Source organism: Aythya fuligula, chromosome 2 (assembly GCF_009819795.1).
Source record: "Aythya fuligula isolate bAytFul2 chromosome 2, bAytFul2.pri, whole genome shotgun sequence".
NCBI lineage: Eukaryota > Metazoa > Chordata > Aves > Anseriformes > Anatidae > Aythya > Aythya fuligula.
Genome location: NC_045560.1, coordinates 157,173,711 through 157,191,209, shown reverse-complemented (window position 1 = coordinate 157,191,209; position 17,499 = coordinate 157,173,711). Strand labels below are relative to the sequence as shown.

At 44.5% G+C, this 17,499-nt stretch overlaps 1 protein-coding gene across 4 annotated transcripts in view; it reads left to right on the top strand.

Annotated features, from left to right (window-relative positions):
- Positions 1 to 17,499, top strand: part of TSNARE1 (t-SNARE domain containing 1) — a 450,045-nt gene that overhangs the window by 11,311 nt on the left and 421,235 nt on the right. For 2 of the 4 annotated variants that reach the window (XM_032181907.1, XM_032181904.1), the window contains exon 2: positions 5,746 to 5,835. The exons of 1 other annotated variant lie outside the window; for it this stretch is intronic. The gene's annotated coding sequence lies outside the window, so the exon portion shown is untranslated. Of the gene's footprint in view, positions 1 to 5,745; positions 5,840 to 17,499 lie in introns of all 4 variants that reach the window. One more of the 4 variants, XM_032181905.1, reaches the window with a different exon arrangement.

Here is a 17,499-nt window from a genome sequence, read left to right as displayed (position 1 = left end):
AATGTGACCTGGATCTTTGTTTGGAGCTTGGAGGAGTCTTTGTTGTCTTCTTAAGAGTTTATTTGGAATCAAGGAGTCATTCCCCAGTTCAGCAAAGCTTTGTATGACTTTTTATATACTGCTAGTTAGAGGCAACAATGTGTGAATGCTTGGTTAGGGTAGAACCACTGAATGAATACATTTCATACTGTTCTAGTTTATTCACTCACAAATTGAAAATTTTAAGAGACAGTTTGGACTTGCTCTAGTAAGGTGATGAGGCAGAAAAACAATTTGAGCCCTCCATTTATACCAATTCTTGAGGAGAGACTGCCGTGGTTCTTCAAGAAATACTAATTTGTAGGTGTTTTCGTCATTCTTGCATTGTGAATACTGGACGTTGTCAAGCATTGACCTGTGTCACAATAAATATGTTTCTCTAGGATTGCAAACTGGCCATAAACGAGGCAAGTTCTTACGGTGTATTTTGTTTTTTAGCTGTCTGAGATTGTACAGATCTCTACCTTTTAGAGACTAGAGAAGGATGATCTTCAGTGGAAATAAAGTAGATTTTTTTCCCTTTCCATGTACCATGGAAGAACCAGGTGGCTGAGTCTTCCTGGGAACACGTTCTCCTGATTTTGATACAAGTTTGTGTTGATCAGCTCTTAGTTCACTTGTGTCCTTTTAGTTTAATTATACATTCCAACACCATAAGACTTTTAAATATCAAATTTTGAGTTTGTTCTCTGCCAGAATTGGATAGTTTAAATGCAGTTCCTGTTGGCAGGCATCTCAGGAGCTGTTGACTTCCCTTCTTCATAACCTCATCCTCTCGGCCTGTTTTTTTTTTTTTTTTTTTTTTTTCCCTCCTTAAAAGTCAAACAACATTTGATAAAATAGCAGTGCTGTAAAACATGAAAGAAAGTACACAGAAACTTCAAAAGTGGTGGTATATAATGTGTTCTCACGAGTGCTGAAGATCACCATGTCCTGCTTGTATCTTGACTGTGCCGGTCAAGTAAAAAAAAAAATCTTCCTAGCTTGGTTCAGGTGTGTCTTGCATCTTTGTTGTGTCAGTCCTTTTTTTGCGTCCTGCATCTTCATGTCATTACACACAGGCTGCTGGTTGCATCTTCCAGAGCCCTTCGTGCACTGCTTTACATCTTGTTGAGATGTTGAGTCTTCTCTCCAAGGTCATGAATCTCTGTTTCTGACTTTAAAATGCTTCACATATTTGTTGCTGTGTTGCTTTTCCCTCTTGATGCATTGCTGGTGAGTATTTATAGGGTTGTCCTTAATTTTCCCCAATTCTTTTTTTTTTATCTTTTTCCTGAAATACCTACAGCAGACTGTTGTGCTGGTGTTTCTGTTGGTCTTGCCAAGCAAGATTGCCTCCGTGCTTCCTAATATTTCCCTTCCAATCTATGTGCAACTCTGTATGCATTCAGCCTCCTACTTTTACATCTTTAAGGCAGGAATTTTCTTACTCTGCTTATACGTCACTGAACGTGATTCTGAAGTGATGCAGTTGATAATACATTTCAGGTAGTTTGTTGTTGTAGCTGATGATTTGGGAATGCTGTCCTCTTGCTATATTTTTTGGACCCAGGAGCAAAAGTTAAGCTGTTGTGGCATAGTAACATTTGAAAATCTGACAAATAATAAAAATTAATATATGTATGTATTTTTTTGGTCTTTACCCTGTCTCCCGTGGTATTTATCTTATCAGCTATTTGATGTGGGGAATCTGAAATAGTGAGCTCTGATGTTGCTGTGTAAGAAAGGTTTTTGTGAAGCCGTGCATTTAGACTAATTATTTCTGCCATACAATGTGCTGAGGATTTGTGATCTTAGGCAGACATTTGACAGATCTTAACTAGTTATGCTATGTCCTGTCAATCAAAATTATACGCCTACCTCACTCCTTCCTACTTTCTCTCTCTTCCAGCTTTTTTATTTAGGTTGGTCATTAAAATTGCTTATAACCATAGAAACAAGGAAAACCCACCCCTTACGTTCTAATTCTTTAGCATGATATTCCTGTACTTACATCGTGAGAGTTACATACACGATGGCTTCAAAAAAAAACCACTAACAACAGGTAGGCAGTTGTCATTAATTCCTCCCTATAACGATGTTGTTCCCACTGATGCCAACCAAAGATTGTGTTCTTGCGTTTGTCTGCGGTGCCCAGCACATGGAAAGACCTTGCTGTGGAGCAGCCTCCTGACAAGATAGTCAGGGAAGAAACAGATCTGTAGGATGGGAAGGGTGGGAGGATGAGATAAGGAGAAGATGGATCAATGTTCAGCAGAGAAGCCGCAAGCGCGACGTAGTGCGTATTGATGTTTTCGATCTTGGTTTTCATCCTTCTAGGGCTGTGCATCCCAGGCAGCATGCGATGATGGGGTGCTCCAAGAGATGGACATAATATTGATAGTTCTGTAAGACCGGGCCAACAAGGGTAAAAGGCAGCTTTCTGCACTTAGGGACATGAATCCCTCCATGGAGGGATGGAGTGTGACGTGTCTTTGCTTCTTCTGAACAATTAAAATACTGATTTAATTTGCAGGAGCATTTTTTTAAAAAGCTTGACCTTAGGCTATGTAAAAGTGATAAACTCTTACATTAAGAGCTAAGAACACCCTGAGTTTGCAGTGCAGGACAAGTAATGCTGTTTTCTTGCAAAACAGGATTCCTCCACGTAAAACTGCCAGAGGCAAGATTTCTGACTTTTTTTCCTTACCTCAAGTTGCAATAAATCATCTGAATGTTGAAGTATTTTACAAAAAGGAAGGAGTAATTGGTCAGATGAAAAGAGATAACCGCAGCTGCCAGCATTGCTGTCTATAACTTGATCAGTTTTGCTCTTTTTGTGAATTATTGGAACTCGTTAGCGCATGGAAGATGTCTAGATGGGAGGCAGCAGGCAGTGGTTCCTCATATTGATGCTTCCCACATGATATCCTTGTCTCTAAATTAGAGATACTTTTGACAGATGGACGACTTGGGTAAGGAGTTGGGTGGATGGTTGCACTCATAAAGAGTTGTGGTCAATGGCTCAGTGTCCAGATCAGTGATCAGTAGTGACCCTTAGGGGTTAGTATTGGGACACAATAACATCTTTGTGGGTTACACGGACAAAGATCGAGTACACCCTCAGCAAATTTGCCAATGACACCAAGCTGTGTGGTGTGGTCGACATGCAGGAGGGAAGGGATGGCATCCAGAGGGGCCTGGACAGGCCTGAGAGGTGGACTTGTGAGAACCTCATGAGGTTCAACAAGGCCAAGTGCAAGGCCCTGCTCTTGGGATGGGGTAATCCCAAGCACAAACAAACACAGGTTGGGCGGAAAGTGGATTGAGAACAGCCCTGAGGAGAAGGACCTGGGTGATCAAGGGGCTGGAGCACCTCTCCTGTCAGGAGAGGCTGAGGGAGTTGGGGTTGTTCAGCCTGGAGATGAGAAGGCTCTGGGAAGACCTTACAGTGGCCTTCCAGTACCTAAAGGGGGCTGCAGGAGAGCTGGGGAGGGACTCTTTGTCAGGGAGTGTAGTGATAGAACAAGTGTTAACAGCTTTAAACTAAAAGAGGGTAGATTTAGATTTAGGTATAAGGAAGAAATTCTTTACTCAGAGAGTGGTGAGGCCCTGGCACAGGCTGCCCAGAGAAGCTGTGGATGCCCCATCCCTGGAGGTGTTCAAGGCCAGGCTGGATGGGGCTTTGGGCAACCTGGGCTGGTGGGAGGTGTCCCTGCCCATGGCAGGGGTTGGGATTAGATGATCTTTAATAAGATGATCTTCCAGCCCAAACCATTCTGTGATTCCTTGTGTATGACACAGAGAAGACAGATTTATGCAAGGAATCCTACATCTCTCTGGTGGCAGCGCTGCGTGTGTCGTGGTACAGTAATTATGAAGAGCGAAGACTGCCTCCTTGAGAAATTTCAGGACGTCTTGATGTTTGGAAGGTGTCCAGGATGGAGACGTGGGTTATTCCTGAGATAGCGGGATGTGGGAGTTTGATCGCTCGCTCTCTAGGAAGGCTTGTCTCTTGGAAAGATGAATTTTGACCTTTGGCCAGGGAAATAACGAGTAAAAAGCGTTGTGTGATGTAGCATGACAAGGTGTTGCTGAGCAACCATCTTAGATTTTAAAGGTCTTACTTATTTACCCTCTCTTCGAAAGCTGACTCTGGGTACTGTACTTTAACTTAAAGGCCCCTAATGATTTATTTTTTTTTTCCCATGTGTTGGAGCTGCTTCTGTTGGCTTTTGAGGGTCTGGAAGTAGTTTGAATTTGTCAAAGAGGAGGAAACGGTAATTGTGTGGTTCTTCTAAGGGTAGGAAATCTGAGGGCAGGGAGCTCCTTCAGCATCTCTTGCCATTCATTGTCAGTCATCCCACGTGGTTTGGCTTCTCCGCCATCCTGTCGCAAGGAGGGATCAGAAGGTCTCATCAGAAGATCTGATGAGGAGCCTAGGAGGCTGAGTGCTACATGGTGCTACTCCTTCTGCTTCAAGCACACCACCAGGCCAAAGTTTTCAGCAGTAAAATTAAAACGCTTTACTTGAGGAATAACTTCTGTACAAAGGGAATAGTGTTTCTACATCTGAACTTCACATGGAATAAAAGTGCCTCTACCTGAGGTGCCTACACCTCATCCTTCTGAAAGTAGTTTATAAAGTACATTATTAAAATTTATCCATTCAGAATATATCCTCATATTTCTTTTGCATTTCTCTATCACACCAGTAACGACAAAACATACTACAGGTTGCAATGAGCCACTTTTTTTTTATCATAAAAAAATCGCATTAAAAACATGTTAAATTCCTTCTGAATTTGAGAAAAACTTACTCAAGTGTGAAAAAGAGGGGTTAAGGGCATCGCTTACGATGCACTCCAGAGTGATCTGAGCTATCAGATCTTTATGGATGCCGATATAAAATAGCTGGCTGTATATCTGTTTATATTGATACATTACCTCTGTCTTTTGCTCTTTACGCACACGTGCACATACTCTTACACGCATAATTTTCCCCCAAGCAATAATTTTTCCTCTAAATCGTGTGTGTATATAATTCAAAATGAACCGTGGAGATACCGTAATGATTTTCCAGTATTCTGCAAACTGTGCTTTAAAACATGATCTTATTAACACAGAAGCCTCTGTGCAGCTTTGTGTGGTGCTGTCCTAGTGTAGGTTTTGTTCCTCCGTGCTGAGTCCTGTTTCAGTGCTGGGCCCACCTGGTTGTCCCAGCTGTGTGCCTCTAACTGGGACATCAGGTCAGCAGTCCTGGTAGTTGCATGGGCTTTTCTTTTTTTTTAGTAGAAAATATAGGAGAAATGCTGACAGATCCTGCTTAACTGGCTGAGATTGAATATGAAGTATGAGATCACTAAGCAGGGGGAAATGACAAAGTCGTGTGAAATTACAAATTGCAGAAAAATTGTCTGCTATTTCTCACTGGGCAGCTTTGCACTCTGAAACTAAAGGTAAAGAGTTTTCCTGTGTGTTTGTTTTGATATGTGTGGTACACTGTTGTCAGAGAGACCGTGTAGACCCAAAGGAAGTCTTGCTCAAGTTTTTTGTTCTGTAACAAATACATAGGGTATGAAAACCCCTGAAAGGGGGGTTTGGATCTGAAGGTACGGCTAAAACCTCGGTCTTGGGAATACCTGACCTCATGCTGGGGGAAAGAACAAATAAAAAAATGGTATGTGCTTTTCATTTGATTTTCATTTATTCTTTTTCCCTCCGCAGAGACAATACCACTGAGACAAGCCTTTGGTCTGTTGTGCTGTTGCTGGCTTGTGCGAAACCGGTGGCTCCACATCACAAGGGAATAAAAGTGTGGGTGAGATACTTGTTGTTTTCTCCCTGTGATAATCCTTGCTGTTTCAGGTGGTTTGATTTGGTTGTTTTTCTCCAGCTCTTCTGAACTCGCTGGCAGGGATGCTGTATTTTGTAGACTCTGGGGTGGGTGTGGAGGAAGGGTTGAAGGCTCCTAGCTTGTAGATGTTCCCCTCTGGGTGGCATCTTCTGCTTCTTTCGTTGATTTCAGTGGTTGATATTGAGGTGGAGGGGGGAAATCTCCATCCAGCTTCTTCCCCTGGTGGCTGATCTTGCCTCGCTTGGCTGCTAGTTCATTAAACTCCGGGATGTCCCACACTTGCCATGCATTTGCTGACTTTGAGTTCGGCTTTCTGGCCAAAGCGAGCGTTAATGGATGCTCTCTGCTAGGAACAGATGGTCAGTGAAAGTTCCATTTTTCAGTGCGTAACAGACTGTATTTGTAAAACCTTCAGAGTTTTTAGCAGCAGCGGTAGTTTCCTTAAACTACATCTGTTTTTCCCACCTGGAATACTGTTACCGTAATTTGTATCGTGGCTGGAATAGTTATTTCATGTGCTCCAGTCTAATAGTAGGAAATCAGTCTTTTCGTGGGGATTTTTGGTCTGTGTCTCTGTTCCTTCTTCGCAAAATACTTTAGGAATGAAAAAAACCTAAAAGGCTTCATCATTTTTTTCCCGAATCACTTGGGTGTTGTGCTCTTAATTCTTATCCTCGAAATCACGTTCCTTGCAAGAAATCTCTATAAAAAGGATTTTCTTTCTTTACCTATGTTTTCCGTACCATGGGGAGAATTGGCATGTTCCAGCCCCGTTTCATATACAGAGCTAAACAGATTTGCAACGTGCAGTAAACTGTATGCAAAAAGTATGCTTATTAGCGTCCTGAGTAATCACCCACAACAGAGTAAATAGGAGGTTAATGAGATTAACAGCAAAGAGAAACGTAAGCGTTTGAGTGCTCCTCTCTGTGGCCCCGTAGCCGGTGGCAGCCTGGTTTCTCTTGACGAGCCCAGCATGGGTGTAGACGCAGTAGTGATTTTGCTGCTGTTCCCCATACAATGCTTAATGAGTTCCTACTGCTGACATTTTCTTTTAGACACTGTGATATTATTAAATCCCACTCCGCGCAAGATGTTTTGTGCATTGCTTCTTTTTTTTTTTTTTTTTCTTTCCCCCCCATATTTATGTTTCTGCTGTTGGGACTCGGTGGTGAATAGTCTGATCAGCCCTTGCTGGTCCTCCAAAGTCTTCTTCCAGGTATGTCTTGCCCTTTAGATTAGATGTCTCCTCAAGGCTACCAGAGGAATTGACCCACATCTCTTTGGGGGAACACTCTACCTCCAGATTAGCACAGCCAGAAGTACATTGAGATTTATCTCTTATTTTCTTATCCCAAGCTCTATCTTGATGTCATCTGTCCTTTATTTTTCTCCTTCCTGACCTTCACATTCTATCCATCAAGTCTCACAAGGAGAGAGAAGCCCATCTTCAAGCAAAACCATGCCTCTCTTCCACCGTCCTGCCCCTCGGTTCCTTTCCTTTTTCCAGCACTTTGGGTTAGGGGGTTTTCTGGACGTGATGCTCTCTGCCTATCCACCTCTCACATCTTCTGGCAACCACCAGCATGTTCTGAATGTCAGTGCCTCAGAATTGTTTATTTGCATTTTCTCCACCCAAAACTGCGTCTGTGTGGTTGGCTTGAAGCTCTAGGCACCGACTCCCCTTACTGGTCAGTTGACAAACTGCAAGGTATTTTTTTTTTTTCTATTTTAAATAAAAGTCCCTTACCGAGATACCTGTTTCATTTCCTCAAGATAAATCTTGTACTTCTGACTGTAGTAGTTCTCTCTTTTATTTTTTTTTATTTATTTGCAGTTCTGATTAAACTGTGAACCTTAAACTCAAACAATTCGCACAGAGTTGGGGCAGTGCGCATTGCCCAAATGAATTATTCACCTTGCAGCTCTTTTTTTTTTTTTATTCTGAATCCCTCAAGCTCTTTTCCTCCTATTTCAGTTGAGTAGGGCAATGGTTTCTCTTCCATGCCAGCTCTCCTGCTTTTGAGTTCGACGGGGATTATGCCTGGTGCTGGGATTTCCTTGCCAGGCTGCACGGCTGGAAGGCAGCCCAACGTCTCGGCATTACCTGGGCGAAGTGGAAGAGCGCTCACGCCCTACACCACTGCTGTTGGAGGAAGGAGATGTCATTCCCCAAAACTGCTCTCCAATGACACGGGCTTGGACAGGTTCACCGTGATGTGATGGGGTAATTATTTGGTGCTCTCCGAAAAGCTAGGAAGGTGTGTTTCTGATGGGAGCAGTTCCTCTCCTTGCAAGAACATGATATGGAGCAGCACAAGAAGAACAGAGTAGGTCTTGAGGTTGTTTGCTGGGATGATCTTCTAGTTCCCATTCCCTCCAATTCCCATTAAGCTCAGTGATGCTCTCCCAGTGCTCAGGCTCTTGCTGTTGAGCCATGTTGCTGGTCAGCATGCAAAAAATAATATTCAAGGATGTTTTGGTGGTGTTGTTGAACTGCGTGATCGCTGGCATCCAGGACAGAAAGAGCTTCAGAAGGGGAGGAATGTGTTAAAATCAAAATTGTAGTTTCTTTCTGCTATCTTTGCAAGCAGAAAAGCGACAGAACCAGCGAATGTGTGTGCATGCAGGGGAAGGACTTGCACATCTTCTCGTGCGAGGGGAAACAACTCAGCTTGCTGCAGTGTGTTACTAATACTTGCATCTGAGCGCTCGAAACTTAGCGAGAGACATAAGACGGAATGAAACAGATTTCTGAAGTCTTAAACGGATGGTTAGACCATTTCTTCTTTTCCGCTGTGGGAATCTTTAAGCTGCTGTACTTGTTTTCTTCGGGGATCATATTAAAAGCAAAGAGGGGCTTCGTTATTTATTTATTTTGGAAAGCACTTGACTGCCTGTCTTATGCAAAAGCACTTTAATTGATCTTTCAGACGGTCGAGAGGAGGACGGAGGAGAAAATGTTTAATGCAACGTATAATTCTTTCTGGTTTTGCCTCAAAATAAGAAGCCACTTTGTTAAGATTTATGCATCCGAGCGCAGTTTATGCGCACGGTGCAGCTGTGGTTTATCTGCGTGCTGCAGCAGGCTGATGCAAAGAAATGCCTTGATCAATGGTACGAGCTGGTTCAGGGTAACTCCCAAACTGCTCCCATGACAAATGCAGCGCCAGTTTCTTGCCACCCTCACTCTAATTGCTGTTGTGTCTCGTTAAGTTTGTGATTCCTTTTTTAAATGTAATCTAGTTGAGGATTAAAAACCAAAACGATGCAAATCCATTTCTTGCTGTGCTGTACTGAAGCAGAATAACACTCCATTAAACTGAGATTCTTTTCTATCCATTTTCCAGCAGTAGGATGCTTGGGAGGCAGGTGCAGATGACTGTGCCTTGTCTCTGTTCCTCCCCGATCCACAATATTACATGACAGAGTTTGTGGAAGCCTGGCAGTTGAATACAGATTATGTGCACCACAAAGCATCACTTCAGTGTCAACGCCTCCCTCTTGTCTCTTTAAGGTGAAGCAACTGGGGTGATTCGGTGCTGTGGTGTGCTTATCTGCAAGGTTTGAGGTCTGAGCTTCTTCAGTCTGCTCTTGCTTGGTGAATTAGGAATGTTTACAGGCTGGAATCACCTTGCTTTGGCTCCTTCGGAGTCAAAGGTCAACTAAAATGGTGCATATCGGGTCTTGTTTGCTGTTTATCATCTGTTTTAGTCAAGAAGCCACATGCAAGTATTAACACACAGCTCCATGGCTTGCTCTTTTAGTACCAGAAATTTCCTGGGGGCATCTGGACATAGCATGTAGTGGTGGTGGTTCTTGCCTTGGGCAGCCTGGGATTTAATTGGGGAGAAATTGATGAAAACAGGCAGTGTGGAAGCTGGAAATAGAGCCCAGCTCACTGCTGGAGCCTTTCAGGGCAGTGGGTCCTGAGGAAGCCTTAAGATGGCTTTGTGGGGGAAGTCTTCTCTAGCTGGGGAAGACTGCAGAGATGTACACAACGGGATTGTTGGCACTGTCCCATGCTGGTGAGCTTCTCCAAGCAATTGAGTTAAAATACTTGGAAGAGACTCAACTTCTTAGAAGCTGCATGAGCACCAAAGGTAAGCAAAACCCCTTAGTGCAGTCACTGGGAGGTTTTCAGCTGCGTTTGTTTGAAATATACCATGTGCCATACCGTAAGAGTCCGTTTTTATAGATATATTTGGGTACCTCGTGCGTAATACTGAGTTTGATTTGAATTTGGGAAGTTTGTGCCTTCCATTCGGAGAGATTACAAAAGCCTCAAAGACGAGAGAGTGACGCGGCATGATGCCAAACCACTGCAAGGGGGATGTTGTGTCCCCTCCCCACCTCCTGTGCCATCTGTCTTGTCGTCCCTCGGCGCTGGAGGCACTCCTCTCGTGTGTTAACAGGTTTAGTAAACCTGCATTTGCTGCGGTTTGGGTAAAGAAGAGTTAGATTTGCTTGTGACGACAGGAAAAAGAACAGCCCCTTCCTCCTCCCCTCCAAAAAAAAAAAAAAAAAAGATGAGGAAAAGAAGGAAGCAAAAAGAGCTTGTCATGAAACTTAAATTCCCCTAGAAACATTGGGTTTAGACAGGCATCTTTAGAAGCTCGTTCTCTCCTTTTATAACACGAGCGGTGTTATACGGCCATACTATATCAGAGTTGTGTGATGTGGTAGCAGCTCCTCTGTCCTGAGCCACTGTCACGCCGTGTAGCTGTAGGTTTGGTGTTTAAGCAGAAGAATATTTCAGCTCAGTGTCTCCGTGGGTAAAACGGAGGGGTAGCTGCTCTGAGTGCTTGATAAAGGGTGAGTTAGGTGTTTGCAAGAGGCATTCAAAGCTGCAACCACTGCACCACGGATGCATCCTGTAATCAGGAACAGCTGCCAGCCACGGGATGGGAAGCAGCTGAGATGTTGCAGTGTGGCTTTGAGGTGTGCATGGCCACGTGTGTTTTCACAAGCGTGGAGAAGTTGGGAGCCAGCCACAGACATTACAGATCCTCCTGATGGACCCAGCTGCTGTGGGGGAAGCAGAGATCTGGGGGATGGCGGTCCCATTTGCAGGCTGAAGAGAGCCAGTTATTTACTCAACGTGTGCTTAGATGGAAGATGCTGAGATCAGATAAAAAGGAGAAAAAGAGCCCTCCCCCCAAAAGCCTTCTGTTTTCCAGCATCAATCATAAAAACAGTTGTAAAAAAAATCAATCCTAAGTAATAAGTCTTCTTTTCTCAGCCATGGAGCACGAATAACGGAGGAGGTGGTCGCAAGTGGAAGATGGTGCTGCCCCAAGTATTCAAATCCTCCTCCTGTGACATCTCCACAGGGAGCCAGGCAATGTCCTCTTCCAGCCAGGTCACCACTAGCTATGGGTGCTGAGACCCAGTTGCCCAGTATCAGGGTCATTCTGGTCACCCAGGAGATCTTGGAGCAGCCCAACCCTTGTAGTGTCCTCATGGGACGTGTCCAGCTCCCACCCTGGACGTTATAGACATTACACAATTCACGTGGGGTCTTTATATTAGTGTATTAATTGCATTTGGTGATTAATTATGGTTCTCTTCATGAGGGTTTTAGTGTATGTGTCAGCTGCAGGTCACCATGGATCCGTTCATCCCTGCTTTAGGATGCGTGAGCCCTCCACCCAAGGCTGGATTTAGGTTCGATTCTCTCCGTCCCCATGTTCTGCTGGCTGGGGTTGGTGCTGTTCTTGCCACCTTCTCTTCAGAAATTGCTCTCGACTCAGCTTTTTTTAGAAACACGCTTTCATCATTTATAATCCTAAAGGCTCTCCTGCAATGGAGGAGTTTTTGGCTGTTATTTTTAACTGAATGTTTCATTGATCTGATTTACAGCGTGAGCTGCCGGCTGCTGTATTAGCAAGAGAGCGGAGAGCCAAGCGTGGCGTGGGGCAGGGAAGGAGCAGTGTGGGGAGGTCTGAACTTACATCCCTTGTCAGAGCTAATGAATCACGGAGCTGCAGCCCAAAGATGCAGTTTCACATCATTTTAAGGCAATATAAGTCAGGGTTCCTATTTATTTATTTATTTTGAATTTTTCCTTGAAGTGGATCCACTGGCTTCATCTCTATTGCCTGTTTTGGTGTTGGTGTCCAGGTGCCTGTGTGGTAAGCCAGCTCCAAATTCATTCAAAACAGAACCCTACCAGAAATAAAATTAAAGGGATAAAACAAAAAAGGCTTGGAATTTGACTAGACGAGATGAAATTTTGAGCTCTGTGAGAGCTTTTTGCTCTTGCTTGGGTTTGGTTAGTCTTCCACTCACAGCTGAAGAGGCTGAGTACAAGCCACTGAGATGTGGTGGGACCTTGGATGGTGTGATGGGACCATGGTTGGTATGAAGGGACCATGGTTGGTGTGGTGGGACCTTGGTTGGTGTGGAGGGACCGTGGTTGTTGTGGTGGGACCATGGTTGGTGTGGAGGGACCATGGTTGGTATGAAGGGACCTTGTTTGGTGTGGTGGGACCATGGTTGGTGTGAGGGGATGGAAGGCAGCTTCTTCTGGGCAGTGCCATTGTTCATGACATGGAGAACAAAGTGTCCATCACTGATGCTTTGCTACACCGTGGGTGCAAACAAGAGCTAGGAGCACCTGAAACCTTCAACGACAGATCTGAGTGTTTAGCTTGGTTCTGACTAAGTGTGTAAATAAAACAAGAAGCATTAGGAAAGGGGTTATTTTTCTACTTGGTGAACCAGAAAATTAAATACAAATACAGTGTGTGGGGCCTGGGTACGGAAGTGAGAACAAATGAGCGCTATTAAGTTGTTTTCAGGAGTGGATTTATTTTTTTTTTTTTTATTGGTTTCAATTCTCTCACTTCTTTTAAGGCTTTCTGCTGTTGGTCTCTTTCTGCTTCTTCCACTTTAGTAGGTTGGCTGAGTTAATCACATCAAAGAAGAGATTACAGATCGCTGATTTCAGTTTTTCTCCTCTACCCAGCCATCAATGAGCCTGTTCATGAAGCACATAAAGGCTTAATATCTCAGTGCCCTCAAGGGAAATAGAGGGAAAATCAGCAATTAACTATTTTTTAGGGATCATCCAGTCAACCTGTTAGTATGTGTATGGGTCCTGATTATTCACGTATGCTGCTTGCTGCCTGCCTGGTGTTTGGGAGGGTGCTATGGAGCAGGGATTGAGAAATTGGTGGGAATTGAAGCTGTGGAGGTGAAGCATCCATGGATACATCAGAGGTGTTGTGGGGATGTAGAACTGGGCAGCAGGATCATCATGGCAGGTGAAGATTTGCAGGGATGCTCAGCTCCACTCTTGGCTTTGAGAACATGGTTCTCTTCAGCACTCAGTGCTGTGCAATGTGGAGATGTGCGGTTTTATTGCTGCTACGGCTTGTGTGGAGCAAACCAAAGACTGTGATGTCAAGGAACCTAAATATGCAAGGTAGCACCTCCATGAGGTCGGGGCAGCTGTCTTTGTTTTACAGGCCATAAGTTGTGTCATGGAAATGGTGTCCATGCAGGTGGTCCAAAGCTGGAAAGGAAAGCCATGTGAGATTCAGCCTGTCCTCAGCATGAAACTCCCCTGGAGTTTGAACTGAAAAGGAGGACAGTGAAGACATCAAAGAGAGCTATCGAAGAGAGAAGACGTCTGTCAACTGTCTGCTGATGACAACCAGTGCAGACCTGTCTTCCGTTCTTCCAACACCACCACATAAAGAGTTTCTCTTTTGCCTGAGAAGCTGCTTTCGTCACATGATAGTGTTCAGGAGGGAAGAAGTGAACTCTTTACATTGATTATCTCCTGTAGCATTTGCAGAAAGGCTGAGAGCTTAACCCCAGCCTGCTCAGGGAAGCAATCCTTTCCACTTCACTGGAGGAAAATCCTGGCTACCAAGACTTCTGCGCTAAAAGGAGCGAGCCAGTTGGGAGACAGGAGATGACTCAAAACTGTTTTTCTTTGTTGGTATGCATGGCTTTGGTGAGGAGGAGGTCTCTGTCACAATGGGTGCTACTATGGATGGCACCAGTGCAAGTCTCATATGCTTCATCGCAGGATCTTGTGGGCCTCTGAGGATGACTGCATCGGAGGAGAGGAGGGCTCTTGCATATACAGACTTGCTGTCTGCTTCTTCTGTTCCTTAAATGCCTAAATGAGCTCCTTTTTGTGTTGAGATATTATTTGTAAACTCTTTTGCCTTCTGCTGATTTCACTTTACCAGCGACTTTTCTTGCAGCCTGAATGCAGCGTTCTTGGAACTGCGAAAAATATAGACTGTCTTAAATTATACCTCTTAGCCTCCATCCATCTCTGTTTCGTTTTGCAGAGGGATTGTGTATTATCACTTCTGGTTTGCTTTCAGAATTACGAATGGTCATAGATAAATGTAACTCATAGAAACTAGAGGACGTGGTTTGCTTTGGCCTGCTAAATATGTGGGAGGAAAAAAAAAGATTTTTCTTTTGTCTCCTGCTCACCTATGGCTTGGATAAGCCTCTCTGACTTGGCTGTAAATGAAGCTGTTTGTTGGACAGCAGAAATATTTAAAATAGAAAAAGCAAGTTCATGCAATAGGTGATTTGGGTCTGGTTTTGAAGTACAGTGGCAAAAATCAAGTAATTGGTTCAATTGAATTACACGTTTCTGTTAGTCTCCTGCTGCGCTTAGTTATGGTTTCAATTTCTTGACCAAGTGGGAAAGTAATGTGAATAGTGTCCAAGAATGACAGGTTTATGTTGGAAACACCTGTACTGGGTTTTTGTGGCAAGGTTTTGGTAGCAGGGGGGCTGCAAAGGTGGCCTCTGTGAGGAGGGCCTAGCAGCTGCCCCGTGTCAGATCAGAGCCAGCTCCAAAACGGACAAATGCTGGTTGTGCTTCTAGGAGGGTATGTTTAAGAAAAGGAAAAGCTGCTGCTACACAGCAACTGAGAGAGAGGAGTGAGAAGCAGCCCTGCAGCCCTGAGGTGAATGCAACAGGAGGGCAGGAGGTGCTCCAGGCATGCAGCAGCAGTTCCCCTGCGGCCTGTGGAGAGGCCCCTGGTGGAGCAGGCTGTCCCCCTGCACCCATGGGTCCCACATGCTGCAGCCCGTGGAGGATCCCATCATATTTTCTCCCCTTTTTCCTTTGTGGAAGGGGAGTGAGAGAGTAGTTGTGGTGGTCAGCTGCGTAGCAGGGTAGAATCACCACAGCACCATGTGTAGTCTGCTGGGTGGACACCGTGCTCTTGAGAAGTAAGAATATGATCTGGATGAGGGGATCAAGTGCACCCTTAGTAAGTTTGCAGACAACACAAAGTTAGTCATGAGTTGATCTGCCCAAGGGTAGGAAGGCCCTGCAGAAGGATCTGGATAGGCCGGACCGATGGGCCAAGGCCAACTGTATGAGGTTCAACAAGGCCAAGTGCCGGGTCCTGCACTTGGGGCACAACAACCCCATGCAGAGCTAAAGGCTGGGGAAAGAGTGGCTGGAAAGTTGCCTGTTGGAAAGAGACCTGGGGGTGTTGGTCGATAGGTGGCTGAGTATGAGCCAACAATGCATTCAGGTGGCCAAGAATGCCAACAGCATCCTGGCTGGTATCAGGAATAGTGCAGCCAGCAGGGCCAGGAAGTGATCGTCCCCCTGTACTCGGCTCTGGTGAGGCTGCACCTCGAGTACTGTATTCAGTTTTGGGCCCGTCACTACAAGAAAGACATCGAGGCCTTGGAACATATCCAGAGAAGGGGTACGAAGCTGGTAAAGGGTCTAGAGACAAGTCTTATGAGGAGCAGTTGAAGGAACTGGGGTTATTTAGCCTGGAGAAAAGGAGTCTCAGGGGAGACCTTACTGTTCTCTACAACTACCTCAAAGAAGGTAGTTGTAGTGTAGTGGGGCAAGGATTGCTCTCTTCTCCCATGCAACAAGTGATAAGACAAGAGGAAACGGCCTCATGTTGTGCCAGGGGAGGTTTAGATCAGATATCAGGAAAAAAGTTCTTCACTGAAAGAGTTGTGAGGCATTGGAGCAGCCTGCAAGGAAAGTGGTTGAGTCACCATCCCTGGAGGTATTCAGAAGATGTGTAGATGTGGTGCTTAGGGACATGGTTTAGTGGTAGACTTGGCAGTGCTACATTAATGGTTGGACTTGATGATCTTAGAGGTCTTTCCCAACCTAAATGATTCTGTCATTCTATGAATGTAGTCTTCTGATTTCTGCTTGTTGGGGCGTCTGCTTCTCATGGATGGCTTGTGGGCAGCAACACGATGAAATTCTTGTGCTTGTCAGCCTACTTGAACACGAGGAAACCCAAGAGGCTGAAGTGACCTCAGATCTGAAGCAGTATTGACTGGCAACACTACTGGTAGCTACACCACCAGGAGTGACCTTGCACTTGGTGGGGATAACTCCTGGGATGCAACAAAATAAATGCCTAAAACATGAACCTCAAAAGGAGGATTTCCATCTGCTGTCTGTGCTCCATCTGCTGAAGAGCAGAAGATGCCTGATTTCTGGTGGATTTGTCTGTCATCTCCTAGCATGTCTTCTACCACTTGCTAGCTGTGGTAGGGTTAGCAACTACTATCTGTTTACCAGTAGGTAAGCCACATGTTGGGTGGTTGCTAGAAGTGTTGAGTTGTGCTCGCCTTCTCAGCAGATGTATTCATTTCTCTTTCCTTTACTCCAGCCTTCATTTTTACCCAATTTTCAGCGTGGTAGTTATGTTGTATGATTTTTTTTAGTATTATTTTTTTCCAGCTGAGCTGAAGCTGCCCAACAACAGCTTCAAGTTACAGCTATGGCCGAAATGACAGGAGAATGGGACTAAGAGATGGGAAAGTCAGCACGAACCACTGATGGTTCTTGTATCACTGTAAGTCTTTGTGGTGATCATCATCATGTTGCTGGGAGGCTGAGAAGGTGGTGCCCATCACCCTATGACCATGGGAGGCCATTTTGTTTAAGGGCAAGTGGCTGGAGGCAATGTGGTGGTAACAAGGATTACCAAAGGCTTCTTTGTCTCTTCCAGTGGGGAACATTAAGAAAGACATCTTCTGTGACTTCTCCATCTCGTGACACAGCATCTCTGTCAACTTTTGGTAGCCTATTTGTGGAAGTACTCAGGAACATATTCTCCTACATATTCTCCCATCTGTCTTTTTCCCAAATTCACTGGCCTTGGTGTATGCTTAAGAATAGACTTGCTTTTTTGCATTATGTTGAGAAGGCAGTTAAGAATTTATTTTCTGACCCTCCTGCGTTTGGATGATAATATTTTTAGTATCTTAGATGATGGCTGTTTCTGAGTTGATTTGTAGTTTGTTCTCTCCTCCCGCCCCTTAATTGCAGAGAGGAAAACTTGACCAGCATCTTCTACCAACAGATATTTGGTGATGTTTTGTTACTCAGACCAGGTTGCCTGAGAGCCCTTGTTACAGTGCTTAATTACCCTTTTACTTTGCTTCTAAAGGACTGTATTCACGAATAGATGAACTATGCTTGTGGCTTTTATCAATTCACAAGAATTTACACTCATTTGGCTTTTCTAACCCTGAAAAAATAAGCATGCAAAAAGGAAACTCACAATATTACCCTCCTCTCTACCCCCAAAAAATGTGAAATGGGGAGAAGATACTTGTTTCTGCATGTAAACTAGATTATTTAC